Below are 14,909 nucleotides of genomic sequence, written 5' to 3' on the forward strand. Positions count from 1 at the left end.
ATTTGTGCAGCAATACTGATTGCTGCGGTCCTATTGTTTCTCCTCTCCCTTTTCTTCTGCCATTTTTTTTCTCTCTCTCTTCGGTAGCCTGTGACCGGTCTCCCATTGAAATTTACGCGACAACGACGGTGGCGACTCGACTTCAGTGCGTTTTCAATGACGCAAGTAGTCGCGGCCACCGCTCGCCGTTGTGGATGACCCAGAATTCGGCCCAAGGAGAAGCGCACTTTGCGGTACCGGACTCCGCGGCGGTTCTCTAAAAGTTACCGTCGATCGCCCAGCGGTGGTGCTTACGCAACTGCGACTGTGCGCGGCCCAGCCCCATCGTGCCAAGCTTGGTCGCGTTGGATATTTCTACGGAAACAGCAGCGGATTTCAAACAACACGCCTGTGCACAGCAGCAGCGGATCAGCGCTCTCCGCCGATCAGGTGAGCGACGTCCTTTTTGTTTCGGTTCGACGCTTGGGAGTGTCGGATTTTTAACGAAGCAGCACTACTTGTAGCCCGCATCGCTCAGATGTGACCTCCAACATCGTGTTTATTTTATTTTTTTCAGTCGCGTTCAACGCAGCTCTCGTGTTTGCTTTGTGCTCTGTGACCCTGGAGAATCGAGGCGCTTGTTTTCGAACCCGCGAGCTTCAGTCGCGCGCTCTTATTTCGCTGACGTTTGCGCGACGGCGCAATCTTGCATTAGCCGTTCGTCTTAAAGTATATTGTGAACCGTTATTCGGGGTAGCTCCCTTTTCTGGAGCTACGTTCTCGATGCTTTCGAAAAAAAAAAAAAGAAAACAGTTGCTGTGTTTTGATTGCGCGATGGACATTTCCACGCTCAACAGAAGTAGAAGGGTTCATAAATTGTTTGTTATTGCTAATGTTGGCGGCGCCTGCAAAGTTATCGAGCGAGGTAACAGATCGTGCCTCGAAAGCCGTCGGCCATCTACCGCTACACCGGTCGGAGACCTCTTGGTGCGGCGATCATCACGCCTATCCGTCGTCGCGCCATTAAAGCTGAGCGAAACTAGCGATGACACGCAAGCCCGAGGTGCCCTTTGCGACATATACGATGTGGAGCCCTAATCCCATAATCGGCACCAGCGATATCTTCCCTGTACTTACTCTAATACGGAAGATCTCGTTGCTTGGGGCTCGTAATTCGATGGCCAAAGATAAAAAGTTCAATCGCAGCCGTTATACCAGCTGTTTTTACTCCGCCTCTCACGTGTCACCTGCATGATCGTGTTTTCGCGAGTCTTGGGGCTTCTTCGCTCACGTCTGCCGCAACGGCTTTGTACAGCCGTAACTAGCTACGAGTCCGTTGCGTTTACGTAAGTTTCTAGCAAGCGTTCTGCTAAGCTCTCCATTCGCGATTTCAAGGCCTTCTGTCTTGTAATTCCCGTACGCAGGAATTGCAATGACGGGAATTTTACCTCGTAGTTAAAGAGATACAGCCGCTCGTTTGTCGCACCAAGAATGTTTGCCGTGTGCCGTACTTCGACAGATTTGCCTCTTTCGTTGTCTGTTATGTTCTTATCGTCGTATTTCTACACGCGTAACGGTAGTTTCGCAGGTTGTTAGCGTCACGGTTGAAGCGCGATGCCATGGATGTTTCTGCCACGGTGGCTTCTCCCCAGCGCTTGGGTTTCAACCGTTGTGCCCCGTTAGCGTGAACGTTGGGACGGTGCTCGACCGCTAGCGTTCATCTCGGTGACGTGCGAAAAACGCCAGGGTTTTCCTGAGGCTGCAAAACACTGGATTGTACCTGGCAAACGTGGCATATCCTTTTTCCACATGCGAGTGTATAAATGTAGTCTACAACTTGCGTTGTTTTCTGCCTCGTTCAAAAGGCCGAGATAACGTTGTTAATGCCACATTTTTTTGAACACGTAACCCGTAACTTCCAGTAGGGAACAGCGCGTGACCAATTCGTAGGTAAGTTTGTTAATTATTCGCAAAGATAACATGAAATAACTGCGGCGCCGTGACCAAAGTGTGTTAGAACAATCGTGATTTTACAGCAACTTTTTACTGACAGCATTCAGTTAACATTGTAATGTAACAGAGTCCTTCAACACTATTTTGTGTAACACTAAATATTTATTCAGTGTTGAAGGACTCTGTTAATACAAATGTAGGTAGAAGTCCAGTTTCGAACTTTATGCATCTGTTTAAGACATTCTAAATGTTGCATGAACATTTAAATGTAGCGTAAAACGATATATGTTGAACGTTTCAGTTATGCTATTTTCTAACAAATAACGTTAACACTACATTCCTAAAAAGTACAACGTTATCGTAATGTTATGTGTGCTACTTGGTACCACAATCTTTTGCTGTTTTCATACTAGCCAACTGCATCGCCGTTGCATTTTTATGACCCAGCGGATATTTTTGGTTTGGTTTATTAAAGAAGGAGGAGGTCCCACAGTAAGACTGTCAGGGACTATTAAACAATTATACACAAGCAAGCTTAAGCAACCAAGGATTAAGCAGCAGAATACAAATCCTTACACATAACGTAACAATAAATTAGATAATAAACACTACATGTAGGAAATAAAGAATAAACTAATATGTAAAAGTAACACGTCATATACAGAATTGCAAAAGCATGAACAAGTATTTACTATTTGTGAACGAAACCGCTCGAATGCGTACACATAAACATTGACGAATACACCTAGTAATAACATCTAACTATAAAATGCAGAAGTAAGCAGTACAAGAATAACAAACGCAATAAATAAAGTAACAATAAAAAAACCTAAAGCAAATTGCGGCCCATGGTGTAACGGAATGGTGTGTTGGGCGGTTTTTCTTCTTCTTCTTCTTATTTTTTTTTTCGTAACGCATTGCTTCGCTGACCGTTATGTAAATATCGTGAGGGAAGCCGGAAGTATAGCCGACCGACGCTCGAGTCACTTCGCAGTTACACTTTCGTTACGCGCCCAGATTCACGAGAGGGTCCACTCACACTAATTACGGACGTAAAGAGCCTAGCTTCAGGCCGAAAGGCGCAGTGAAAGGCTGCCTCCGTCTAAGATCCCACACTGTTTGCAAAAACAAAACTTCGTCACTCCGGCACTTCGGTCGGAGAGAGAGAGAGAGAGAGAGAGAAACAACTTTATTTAGTCGCCTGCAGAGCAGTACTGTATTCGTCTTTTCCGAAAACGCTCGAAGGCGCATCTTAGTCGGGTTTCTCTAAGGCCAGTAGGAGTAACAGCACGCTTGTTTGGTCATGTCCGCGACATCGAATGCTCTGGGTTCCTTTATTGCTGTATTTCATTTTCTGCTTTATTTCATCTTTCTTTTATTTATCATTTCTGTCCTGCTAGCTTGCTGCGGTACACTATAGTTGTATCGTTAAACGCCGCTGTGTTGTTAGGTCTGTGTCAAGGTTTTTGACTTGGAGAGCGCAGAGGCTACAAGTCCCCTCGGGGTTTTTGCTTGTGTCCTCGACGCGACTTGCCTTGAGATAAGATAAAGGGTTAAGAGAGAGACAGATAACGTTACCTTTTGCTGTGTCTGCGACTTGGCTATAACCTTGAAGAGCGGGTTGACCTCGCCCCACGTGACATGAGGATGCCGTGCTGTAACGCAAAGGCGTTTATTCCCGCGAAAGGAAATCTCCCCCAAATTCCACGTTTTGATTGCGATGTCACCTAATTTGCGACAGGTGAGACAAATGCTGCAGGTCGTGCGCGTCTTGAGCGTATGCCCGGCACTTGTTGAGCACCGGCAGGGAAACAGAACGAAACTTTACTTTCATCCCTACATTCACTTAGAAACAGCAGGACAGACACGAGGCAAACGTGAGAGGGCATTAGTATAATACGGACGAGAACCAACATCTGTCGTTGCATGTGCTCCTCTCTTTCCGAGAACAACTAATGTCGGAATGGAGCTCGCATCCTACGCGGTAGATGAGACGCTGATGACGTCACGGGAATCATTTCCATCGGTCGTGTCTCATCGTTTTCCATTGCACTTTATAGCATTTATTTTCGTAACTCGCGGGGTAGCTGTCTCGAATATTCTGGAACGAGAAACAAATAATATTTTTTGAACAGGGGGCCGTAGAACAGTGTTCGTAAATGTTAACGTTCATCTTACTGAATTACTAAAGCGCCAAACAGACGATACAAGAAGAGACACTGAAGCGCTTGTCCGTGTATCTTCTTTGTCGTCTGTTTGGCGCTTTAGTACTTCAGTAACACGCACCAACTAGGCCAACAAAAGGTTCTTAACGTTCATCACTCGCTAACAGTATACATTCGACTGGTTCATATATATATATATATATATATATATATATATATATATATATATACCGCGCTCGGACTCGGTTTGCAGCGATGCGGAGCCCTCTCGAGACTGGAGCCAGAGCCCAACGTGCTAGCAGCTCCCAGAACAGTCGGAGTAGTCACGTGATCTAATTTCCTTTCCATCGCGGTCGCGCTCCCAGCTCGAAGGTGAGAGCGCCTTCGAGCGCTCTAGCGCCAGAACACGGCGCTCTGAATGAACCATGGAGGCGAATGTGTTGCGATCGCTCGAAAGCGTCCAGTCGAATTATTTACTCCATAAAAAAAAGTAAGAAAGAAAGTGACAATAAAGCAAAACGAAAAAAAAAAAACCCCGCCGCAGAAGAAGTTAACATGAGTTTAATCATAGAAAGTAAGGAACTAAAGAAAACAGAGAGCAGGCGTTATTAGTTCAGCCTTGTAAAAAAAATCATGAATGACATTTTACTTGCGTTTAAAATAAAGTTTATTGAATGCAACGGAAAGTCACTAGAGCGACAGAACTTGCACAGTGATATGTTTAAAGGCACTGTGCGAGTCCCAATAACAAGTCTGAATTTTTAAAAATCACGTTCATTGAAAATATTCAAAGCTTTTCGAGGCGCAGAGGGGCTGCGAAATAAACCTTTATAGTGTAACTGCTAAGCAGAAATCGAGCTTTTACGGGACGCAGATCCCGTGCCAAAAAAGCTCGATTTCTACTGAGTGCGAGCGCTCAACCTCAAATGTAAGTGGGACATTGCGTTTGTCGCAAAAGACTACTGCGCGAGCCAGTGTTAATTCCTGCAGGGCTTAGTATGTAAAAGTATATGCAGGGTGTCCCAGTTAACCTGAACCAAGATTTTTTAATATACTCAAGAGCTTAAGAGAAATCGTACCGAGTGCATAGTATAGCCGTAGTCATATGTACTTACGGCCAGTATTTTTTTCATCACGTAGTTTTACCTAATTACTTAATTTTAATTAGTATACTTCTTAATTATTGCTTGAATCGCAAACATATCAATTACAAAGTTGTTGGGCACCTCAAATTACCCCCAAATCAAGCATTTGTTAAGTGCTCAGCTTTCCCTCGTTGGTTTTTCCGAGAAGCAAAAGACCCGCCGTGGTTGCTCAGTGGCTATGGTGTTAGGCTGCTGAGCACAAGGTCGCGGGATCGAATCCCGGCCACGGCGGCCGCGTTTCGATGGGGGCGAAATGCGAGAACACCCGTGTGCTTAGATTTAGGTGCACGTTAAAGAACCCCAGGTGGTCGAAATTTCCGGAGTCCCCCACTAATGCGTGCCTTATAATCAGAAAGTGGTTTTGGCACGTAAAACCCCATAATTTAATTTTTTTTTAGAAGCAAACGGCGCGCGAAACATCCAAAATACGAAATAGATACGCGCTCGCGCGCCCCTACTCAAGCGCTCCCAAGCGAATAGCCACGGATACACGGCTTCACTAGCGGCGGCAGCTCGATACAGGGCTTCACGCTATGTGATGGTCGCGGCATCAAACGAACACGCCGCTGACGCATTGATAAGCGTAGTGGAGCCTTGTACGATACGGCGATCAAAGAATGCAGCCGTATATCTTTCAAAGGTTGCTTGTAGGCGCTTGAGTAGCGGCCGTGCGAGTGCGCATCTATTTCGTATTTCGCGTATTTCGCTGACTTTTGTTTTTTCTTGGGGAAAAAAAAAAACAACAACCAGGACCACTTCAGCACGAAGTAAGTGCTTGATGCGGAGGTTATTTAAGGTGCCCTACAACATTGTAATTGATATGTTTGTGATTCAAACAATAATTAAAAAGTTCACTAATTAATACTTCGTGATGAAAAATATACTGCCTGTAAGTACATACGACTGCCGCTACTATGCAGTGGGAATGATTTCTCAAGAGCCCTTGGGTTTTTAAAAAATCTTGGTTCAAGTCAACTGGGACACCCTGTATATATATATAGCGCAGTAAGGAAAAGGATAAAATTATGACATACCGACTAGCCTCAATCGAGGCCTTTATTGAGATCATTTGATAGCCAGGTGCCGCATGGCTGTAAAATTCGGTGACCTCCGCCTTCAGTAAAACGGAACAGGTGTACGTGTACAAGGAAGATAATTACCGTGGCCTTGTATACACGGTTGACACGTGAACGCGCGTGGCAGCATGGCTGAACCTTTGCTGTGTCGCACGTCAGCTATACGGAAAAGCATTTGGCCGCAGATGAATCTTTCCGTGTGGCATACGGAAATGTAGGAATGCTGAAATGTTGTATTGTGGAGTTTTAGCTGTGCTGGGCGCATTTCCGCATCAGCCTCACGACGACGCGGTAATCGCGTCTGTGCTTGCACTTGCTCTTATTTGTCCGGCACATACGGCGAGGCGGTGTTTTCCGTGCATGGAGAGCGCTCTCTGCAGCTGCCGAGCACTTTGACGAAATGAAACCGTACGATATATAGGGCCGGACTTGGAATATATAGTAATAAAATAAGGCGCAGCTAAAAAAAAAAAAACTGCAACGGGAACTTCAGGGACGACTCGGACGAGTCACCCGTCCGCAAAGGTTGCACTTCCTTTATGGCTTGTCACACACGTAGGCGAATACGGGCTTGTCAACCCGTTTGACGGCGTTCAATTAGAGCGCTAGGCACCTATGTACGGCACTTTTTGGTTTGCATTCCTCTGATTGGCTCATCACGTGCCTGCATGGTCAATCGGGAGTGAGGAGACGTGAGTTACGGGACTCAGCTCCGCATTCTGTAGAACGTTTCTCCATTCTCAACAACCCACTTCGACTCACTAAAGTGGATGGCAATGCAGCCTCTCGACAGAAGTGGTGCACTGCGCTTCACCGACACTCCACGGTAATTCTTGAGAAGCGTAGCGTGTGCTTTAGCCGAGGGGCGGCGTTGTCCTCAGCTCAGCCGAGTGGAGGGAAGAGCGTCGATCGAAGGATAATTTTGAGTATACGGAGGTCAGCCGCGTGGCCCCCACAAGGGTGGCTCACGGACGGCTATAGGAGCAGGAAAATGATGAAGGTTCTAGTATGTGTATACTTATTCCGGCAACGGCCAGCCAGTTTCTGCCCGGGCGGTGCGATTCCGGCGCTGCGGCATATTCCGCCATATTGTCGAATTCTGCAATGGCGGCGTGTTGAGCCAATCAGGGAGGCGGTAGGAGCCCTTTGGGCCAATCAGAGCTGGCAAGATGGCGAACTCGGCAGTGTGCGGAATACCATACCCTGCAGCTGGGCGTTTTTATGGCGTTCGCACACACCAGCAGGAGCTATATATATATATATATATATATATATATATATATATATATATATATATATATATCGTCACGGGCGGTTCTTCGGCTGCAGCGGCTGCCAAGGGTAGCACCCCACAAGAGTTGCGGTTGATTTCATTCTGGCCGAATTCCATGTCTAAACAACGTTTTGTTGCGAGTAATCGTGATTAGCCGGAAAAATACGGCCGAGTGCGTGACGAAGCGGCCTCCTAGTATACGTCATGTCCTCTGTGAATGGAATGAATATATATATATATATATATATATATATATCGCATTCTTACTTAAATTTTATGTTCGATCGCGCACAGTCGACGGCGTAAATTGTTCGAAAGTATCCGCACTTGTTAAAGAGTGACTATTCGATTTGAGAACCTAATCGAGCGATGTCTATTTCATTCGAGGACCGAATCGGATGTGGCAGCGTTCGATTCGTTACTAAACGTTTCGAATATTGGCACACCCTATAATTGGCAAGATACGTACGTTTGGGATATTGGTGTCGAACAGATGGGAAAGAGCTAGAGTGATGTGGAATGAAAATTCTATAAATAACCGCAGGATGGTCTAATCGTGCGCGTGTTATAGACAGTGAAGGGCAAAAATATAAATCAAAACTTATGTATTTACATTAAAAATATCGTGCCGGTTCTCGGTGTAACATGGCCGCCGCCTCGTTTCAAGGCGGTGTTCTCTCACGATCGTCGTTATCGTCGAGGCGACGTTGCTTGGGACGCGAGGCGGCGACATCGAATAGATGTAGAAGGAAGCCACGCGCTCCTGTAGGATGAGATGCGGCCACCCGCGAATTAAGGACACGACGCCAACGTTGTCGAAGCCGCATGCCACACGCTTCTTCTTTTTTCGTTCTGTGCCATCGCCCGTTGTATAACCTTGGGCCCAATTTCGCTCCCTCCCACTTATTCACTTCCTGTTTTTTCTTCGTTCTCCCCTCTCCTCCCCCCCCCCCCCCGCCCCCCGAAATGAATGTTGGTGTACCTTCGTTCGTGTAGCTATGTATATATAAACTCTCCGTTTCTTATCAGACTCTCTGCTTTCTTTTTCCCTATATGGGGTGGCTTGCTTTTACTGCACGCAACTATATTTCTCGTCTAGCGCATAGCGGCTTTAATGGCCACGCAGATTATACGCGGCTGTGTGTATTGCTACCGTTCCACAATTTGGCTTTGCCAAGGCAACAAGAGAGAAAACAAAAATCAACGAAAAACAATAAACGGATACCAAAGCGAGGAAGCGTTATACGAGCTGCGCGCAGTGGAATATGCGCACGCTTGGTGGATATTCTCAGAGCTGGCCGCGCGTCCTGCCGTTCAACGACTCTTAAGCGGAGAGCGTGTGTATTTTATAGGGGCTGTTGAGCTCTGCACAAGACCATGCCACTGTCCGGCTTTTCTTTCGGCTGAGCAAGTCCTCACATTTTGGTGTCGCCGGAGGTTAATTAGCGGCGCCTTTTTCCCTGCTCGCCTTTTAATTAGTCAAGGCGGCTCAGTTGCGAAACGTCGCACGTCACTGATGACGCGCTTAGTGACGCCAGCACCACGCTATAGACCGTTCCACGCATGCCGCGGCTTCAACCGTGGAGCTCTGGAATTCAGGCAGCGTCCCATTGAGTGTGCTTGTCCATTCACAATGAACACGCCGTGCGATGCATGGCAGAAAGTTCACGCTTGTCATGCTGGCAGCGTCGAGCGCGCAGCCACGTCGTTGTATTCAACCTGCGATCAAAACCATGAACATGGCGGCTGTACGACGTGTTTCCGGCTTCTTGCGATCGCTCCCGACGCTTGCGTGCAGTGCATGGAAACATGGCATCCGGAGAGCCATCTCTTAGAAACGGGGCGTTCGCGATTGGGACACCACCTATAGGCAAAGCCGTGAACTGATAAAGTGATACTTACGAAATCCAGAGTAAGTCTGTCGTGCCGTGAGGGGAAGAGGCTTGGGGATCACAAAGTGCGCCGAAATAATAATAACAAAAAAGTTTCTAGCGACGTCGTTCTTGAAAATGCACGCAACCGTTGAGTTTCGTCATTGTTACCTCCGAGATATCGGGTAATGCGTGCACACTGCTCGCGTTAGCCGATCTGCGCGAAATCTGCGCGCAGATTTCGGAGGCAGTTGTTTCGCACTTACGTGCGCCACCAGTATACACAGCGCCTAATCCAACACTGTAATTGTCCACAGCTCGTCCTTCTTGCTTCTAACTTTTCGTTGTAACCCAATATATTTTTTTTAATCTCTTAATTATTAGCGTCGTTCACCCCCTAATTTCTGGCGTCGTTTTGATTTCACCCGTGGCGCGAGGGGCGCTGCCCAAAAGCCATCCACACTCTAAAATAATTTACACCCTTAAAACTGAAAAGAAAGGGTGTGAATATATATATATATATATATATATATATATATATATATATATATATATATATATATATATATATATATACTTATTTAATGCCGTCGAAATTGCATAAAAGAAATCAAGTATAGGTGCAGACGTCAAACGCTTCGTTGCTCTGCAGAGAAATGATGGGCTCCTATAAGCGCGCAGCACGACTGAGCCACATTGTACCACAACGAGTGCAGGAGCGCGTGATACGAACTCGTCCGCTAGAGATGATCTTACGCCACCGACAAACGTAAGAGCGAGTTGAATACTGTTTGCATGCAGTGACGGGTAATGCTCACTTTGCGTTTATCGTTGGTCGGCAGCTCGACAAAACGTTTACGTATATACAGATAATAATAATAATAATAATAATCATCATCATCATCATTATTATTATTATTATTATTATTATTATTATTATTATTATTATTATTATTATTATTAGGACGATCCTATGCAACGCAGGGACGCTTCTAACATCTTACTTCTGAACGTTTATTGAAACGCTACGAGGTGTCGCTGCTGTAGCTGCGCCTATAGTTAGTGTTCGGGAGTTTTAGATTGTCGTTCGTAAGCGGGTTGCACCATTTGCGGAATGTACCGGGCTACCGAGACGTAAACGTGAGCGTTGCGAAAGGCCGTGTTGTTGTTACATCCACGTTCCCAGCGCACCGGTGTTCCGTGAAGGGGCTAATGAGTTCATGCGGACAAGCTAAATTTCTCGGCTATTATAGCGTTGTTGTTATTCATTAGTGGCGCAATTTATGGCCATGTTGATATTTAGCCCAGCAACACGTATACGTGCTAATCCACTGTCAAGCTTAGCCTTTCGTACGTGTCTGGCCTATATTATACCGCCAGCTACGAGCGCGCAATTTCGCGAAAATCTTAACAACTATTTTGTTCTCTTTAATGAGGCAAGTGCGCATTAATGTGGCCTTAGCGTGTAACTGCGGTAGGAGTGGCCTTAACCCCGGTTAGCATATCCGTGCCAACTCCGGTAATTGTTACTTTCTTTCGAGCGAAATGTGTGTGTGTGTGTGTGTGTGTGTGTGTGTGTGTGTGTGTGTGTGTGTGTGTGTGTGTGTGTGTGTGTGTGTGTGTGTGTGTGTGTGTGTGTGTGTGTGTGTGTGTGTGTGTGTGTGTGTGTGTGTGTGTGTGTGTGTGTGTGTGTGTGTGTGTGTGTGTGTGTGTGTGTGTGTGTGTGTGTGTGTGTGTGTGTGTGTGTGTGTAAACGAGAAGAAAGGGGGTTAACCGAGGGGCCCGATATTTATTAGTCACAATATGCGAAGCCAACAAACACTGACACCAAGGACAACATAGGGGAAATTATTTGTGCTTAATAAATGAAGTAAAGAAACGATAAATTAATGGAAATGAAACTGGATGAAGAAACGACTGGCCGCAGGTGGGGGACGATCCCACAACCTTCCCGCAATGTTGTCCTTGATGTAAGTGTTTGTTGGCTTCTCATTATATATATATATATATATATATATATATAATGTGTGTGTGTGTGTGTGTTGTCCGCTCTCTGTATTGTTGTAAAACCTGGTTATATATAGTTAAGTATCTGCGTCGGCTGGGGTTATTAAAACAATGTCACGCCTGTACAATTTACTGCTACGTGCGGTTTACACGCAGAAAGACGGAGCTCTTGACTATATAATTATTCATAACAAGGGCGAGGATCTTGTAGCGCGGTGGTGACAAAAACAGAATTAAAAGAAAATATGTATAACGTCACAAATAAATGAAAAATACACGCGAATAGATATAAATATGGCACCGCATCTCTCAGAAGTGTCGCCTAATTGTAAACACCGCGGGAATATGCGCGGGCGCCCTTATGTTTACATGCACACCCAACGCGCGACATTTTTAGCTTCCATTCCGTCATTGAGAGCGGCTTTGACTTTATTTTTTTTTAGCTATACCGCGGCGTGTCTGTCTTCGTGTATGTTTCCTTGGGTGCGTGCGCGTCTGTTTGCTGTTTCTTGGTATTCCCAGCACAGTGCATGACGCTGTGCGGCCAACGTCAAACCACATCGTTTGTTTTTTGGCTTGTTTGTTTGTATGTATGTTTGTTTGTATGATGATTCACGGCCAAAGCCTTACATAGCGTTTCGGTTTATATATCGTCTTTTCTTTTGGCTATTTATTTACGCACGCGTTCTTTGCGGGCGTGCACGAAATGACAAGGGCGCGCGCGCGCGTAATACTGAGTGAAGTGCGTGATCGTCGTGCCGAATTTCATGCTCGACGTTCCATTTCGGCGAATAAACATACGTATATGCGGTTAGGCGCTCTGTAACTCTTTGCGGAGTTGTGTGCAACGTTTACCGCAACTCCACATGGGGGAGAGCACGCGTATACATTGTCGTCATGTGCCGGGACCGGGCGCGGGCACTGCACGTAACCGTCGGGACGTCCACGCCCATTGAAGTCTGGAAAGCAACTAGCATTGCAGTCACGCTATATAGTTGGTACGGATCCATCAACTTCGGATGGCGCAAGAATGACGAACTACCCGAGACAGGCGCTCTGTGTGGTTCATCGTTTTTCGTATCTCTTGCGTTATAGATATACATGACGCATTAAGCAGACCAGGGAGTAATGATACGTTATTATACTGCCAATCTTCTTTTTTTTTTATTGTAACGTATATATTTGGAGGTTATGCGAGAGTTCACGTCTACGGCTGGGCGGATGGATGGATGGATGTTATGAGCGTCCCCTTTGAAACGGGGCGGTGAGTTGCGCCACCAAGCTCTTGCTATTATACTGCCTAATGTCCTACCTAAGTTAAACAATAAAAAAAAAACACTATGAACTCCCACACCCAAATTTTCTGATCCCCTATTGCTAACTGTGCTATTGTACGACTCCGTTTTTTGTCGTTTCCCTACTTTTCGTCCACCAATCCTCCACTCGCCTCTTGCTAATGCCTGTTGCGGACATGTTTACTTTTCCACTGCTCCCGCTGAACCCAAGGGCTTCAAGGAGGCCAGTGGTGCCTAAATCGACAGCTGGATATATATATATATAAAAAAACATGCTCCATAGTTTCCATAGCTTTACCGCAGCAAGCACATGCTTCTTGTTCCTTCTTATATCTCGCTTTATAGGTGCGTGTTCTAAGGCATCCCGATCTCGCTTCGAAAAGTAATGAGCTTCCCTTTGAGTTATCCTAAATTGTTTCTTTCCTGATTTCGTTTTTTTCCTCTTTAGTAGTTACTCATGGCAGGTTTCTTTTCCATTGCCGTCACCCATGAGATTATTTCAGCCTCTCTGGCTTTCCGCTTGACGTTCTTTATTGCTGTGTTGCCCACCCTACAGGCCGCATACTTGCTGGTAAGCTTCCTAGTTCTTTTCCTCCACTGTGAATCAATGCTTTTCCTGTACAGATACCTGAACACTCTCCCAGCCCATTTACTTTCTTCCATATTCTTCAGTCGTTCTTCATAGTCAATTTTACTGTGAGCTTCCCTCACTTCAAAAATAGTCCAGCCCATATCACCCTGCACAGCTTCATTTGTAGTCTTCCCGTGAGCGCCCAGTGCGAGGCGACCCACTGATCTTTAGTTCCCATCGAGTCCTGATTGTACCCCTAATTTAAAGCAAACAACCGCATTTCCAAAAGTAAGTCCTGGAACCATTACACCTTTCCACATATCTCGGAGGACCTCGTACCTATTATATCCCCATAGCGCTCTGTGCTTCATTATGGCTGCATTTCTCTTCCCCTTCACTGTTATGGTTTTTTCCTGTGTTTCCATATATCTGTTGCCCTCGTTTATTTATATAACAAGGTATTTCTATTCTGTTACCCGAGGTATTTCATGGCCCTGTATCTCCACTGTCTGTTCACTGTTTTCATTGAATACCATAACACCTAATTTTCTAACACTAAATTTCAAACCTAAATTGTTGCCTTTCTGTCCACATTTGCGGAACATTTGTATAGAGCGACCCCTTCTGGGGTGGTAAAGAACCTTCCCTTTGTGAGCAAGTCTGTCAGTGACTCGTCGGGTCCGCCGACCGCTCTCGTGAACTCGGGGTGACGAAACGTCACCACTTGCGTGCTTGCGTATATCGCGGGAACGTACTGCGCGCACAATTAACAATTGCGTAGGCTTCAAACCGCATGCGCGTTATTACCCGCACGTATACCTAAGAAAAAGAGGAAGTATATACACGACACGAACTCTCCTCGTAATTGCGGCTCCTTTTGTACTCTAGAAAGCTTCTGCGTATGCGGTCAGCTTCTAGCTTTTCTTTTTCTCTTCTGTCCTCCTGCCCATTGCTTCGTCGACCGTCCGTGTGAACCGGAATAACGTCGGGTGACGTAGGAGCGGCGAGCGGGAGTCGTCGCTCTCGTCTTCTGCGACGTCGTCTCACACGCCACCGGTCAATTACACCCGTGGGCCGGAAGAGGGTGAAGAAGAAGCCGTTATTTTCTTTTTTTTTTTTTCCTCGGAAGGAAGGACGAGGGGCTTGGGTCTGCGAGGGGCTGGCGGTGGTGCAATTTCGGGGCCCTCTTTGAGCTCGGAGGGGCACGTCTTCGGTCGCAACAGTCGCGGTCTCGCGCACCTGTCTCCACAGCCCGGCCGCGCGCGGGTCGGTTCCTTTTTCGAGGCGCGCGTGCGCTCCCCCCCCCCCCATTTTTTTTTTTTGTCTCCTGCCGGCCGGCGGTCTCCTTTCTTCTGCACAATCTCTTTTGTCCATTGTGCCCGGCACCGCTATACTGTACGGCAGTGTAAGTGTGAGCCGGTCCCCACTTCATCCGCCGTGGTGCCTCCACTGGGACACGTGACGAATCAGGAAGTGTGTGCGGGAGTCGCGCGCGCGCGCACTGTGTGTGTGTGCACTGTACACGTTTCTTCCGTTTGTGCCGCGGGCGACAGGCTTGCGCGTCGCTGCGCAAT

The 14,909-nt window shown here is 46.5% G+C and overlaps 1 protein-coding gene across 1 annotated transcript in view; it reads left to right on the forward strand.

Annotated features, from left to right (window-relative positions):
* Positions 1–84: 84 nt before the first annotated feature.
* The window catches only part of LOC126518342 (membralin), a 249,140-nt gene continuing 234,315 nt past the window's right edge, over positions 85–14,909 (forward strand). Inside the window, exon 1 of the mRNA XM_050168191.3 lies at positions 85–429. The gene's annotated coding sequence lies outside the window, so the exon portion shown is untranslated. The remainder of the gene's footprint in view (positions 430–14,909) is intronic.

Source organism: Dermacentor andersoni, chromosome 11 (assembly GCF_023375885.2).
Source record: "Dermacentor andersoni chromosome 11, qqDerAnde1_hic_scaffold, whole genome shotgun sequence".
Lineage (NCBI taxonomy): Eukaryota > Metazoa > Arthropoda > Arachnida > Ixodida > Ixodidae > Dermacentor > Dermacentor andersoni.